This window comes from Octopus bimaculoides, chromosome 19, assembly GCF_001194135.2.
Source record: "Octopus bimaculoides isolate UCB-OBI-ISO-001 chromosome 19, ASM119413v2, whole genome shotgun sequence".
Classification (NCBI taxonomy): Eukaryota; Metazoa; Mollusca; class Cephalopoda; order Octopoda; family Octopodidae; genus Octopus; species Octopus bimaculoides.
Genome location: NC_068999.1, coordinates 8803749 through 8806039, shown reverse-complemented (window position 1 = coordinate 8806039; position 2291 = coordinate 8803749).

Here is a 2291-nt window from a genome sequence, read left to right as displayed (position 1 = left end):
AGGGGGAGGGGAGGAGGAGGAGGAGGAGGAGGAGGAGGAGGAAAGAAGAAGAAAAAGAAAAAGAAGAAGGAGAAAAGAAAAAGAAAAAAAGGAGGAGGAAAGAAGAAGAAAAAAGAGAAAAAGAAGAAAAAGAAGAAAAAAGAAGAAAAAGAAGAAGAAAAAGAAGAAAAAATAAGAAGAAGAAGAAGAAAAAGAAGAAAAAATAAGAAGAAGAAGAAGAAGAAGAAAAAGAAGAAGAAGAAGAAGAAAAAGAAAAAGACAAAAAAGAAGAAAGAAAGAAGAAGCCCACACATGATCAAAGGAGCAACAAATCCACAGGGTATTATGCCAAATCTCGTTCAAGTCACAAGCTACCGGGAGTTAACGAAGCAGACGCTTTATAGTCATTTAGTATGCTAGAAATAGCAGACAAATATCTCTGAAAACAACGAACCGTAAGTTAAAGAGACAGACTTTACACAGGATTTTAATCTACAAGAAATAACAGTCAAATTCCCGTCGAGGTCATAACTTAGAAGGAGCTAACGAGAGGCCAAGTCGTCTGCTACGAACCATGAGAGCCTCAACATGATCGCTTGATATGCTAGAAATAGCAACCAAATCTTCCTCAAACCATACAACTGTCTGAAAGAAAATAGGAACGCATCAGATGATGTGATCCAGGGCTCCCTGGACATCGCAAATCAAATGGGTGGATCTCCTTTGATCGTGTGCGTGTGTGCTGGACAAAAGCTGACCAGCGGTCAAACGGCAAAAGGCACGAACACTTCATCGAATGTGTGTTGCACTCGCAAAACTTGTCACACTGAAGGGGACGCTCCTACTACTCCCTCATTCCATCCATCAAACCTCCCCTTCCTACTCTTTCTCCTCATCTTCATCGTCCTCCTTCCTTTCTTCCTCTTTTTCTCCTCCTACTATCACCACCACAACTACTCTTACTGCAATCCCCCATCTCACCTACGCTGATAAAAATCTCCTCCGTCCATTCCCCCCTCTTATTTCCAATACATTTTCTTCCTCCTACTGCTACTCTTCAATGCCAACACACGCACACACACAAACACATTTTCTCACTTGTCGACCTCCTACTCCAGCACTTCATTGCCTCTCACTGTTCCTCTCATTCAATCCATTCATTACATTTCTCCGTCCAATACACTCATTTCTTCTGTCTTTTCTTCTTTTTTTTCTTTCTCACATTCTATTGGTTTCAAGAAGTACGAAATGCGGCCGGCTTTTATCGTCGTCGTCGTCACCAATGTCAGCCTCATCATCATCATCATCATCATCATCATCATCATCATCATCATTATCATCATCGACAACATCACTGTCATCGTCGTCGTCATCATCACATTATTATTATTATTATTATTATTATTATTATTATTATTATTATTATTATTATTATTCACAGAGAAATTTCTCATTTTTCGCTGCATCTATTCGCTTGAGTTTGCTTGCTCTATCTGTTTGTCTGTCTGCCTGTTTTTCTGTCTGTCTGTCTGCCTTTCCGCATGTCTGCTGCATGCCTATCCGGATATATGTATGTATGTATGTATGTATGCGTGTGTGTGTGTGTCTGCATGCGATTACGTGCGTGCGTAACGTCTATGTCAAGTACTTCAACAACCGACCACCATCATCATCATCATCATCATCATCATCATCATCATCATCATCATCATCGTCATCGTCGTGGTCGTCGTCATCATCATCATCACCACCACCACCAACAACAACTACACCGCCATAGGACTTCACCTTCATCCAACTCTGCGTCTTTGCGTAATCCTTACTTGTCTGTCTGCCTGTCTATCTATATATCTATCTATTTGTCTATCTATCTTTCTCTATGTATATATATATATATATATATAATTTTCTATCTGCCAATTTATTTATCAAATTATCTATCTATCCATCCATCCATCTATCCATCTACCTATCTACACACACACACACACACACACACACACACGTGCATTTATTATGCGTGTGGTGAGGCGATTACAGTGTATGTGCTTATCTGTGTCGTCTGCTAGTTTATCGGAACGTTTATATATACTTTCACGTCTGCTATGAGTTCTTCGCATCTATGTATGCGAGTACGCTTATGTATATGTATGTGTTTCTGCGTGTGTGTGTGTGTGTGTGTGTGTGTATGTATGTGCATGTATATGTATGTGATTGTGTTTGTGTGTGTGTGTATGTTTGTATGTATTTGTATGTTTGTGTGTGTGTGTGTGTGTGTGTGTGTGTGTGTGTGTGTGTGTGTGTGTGTGTGT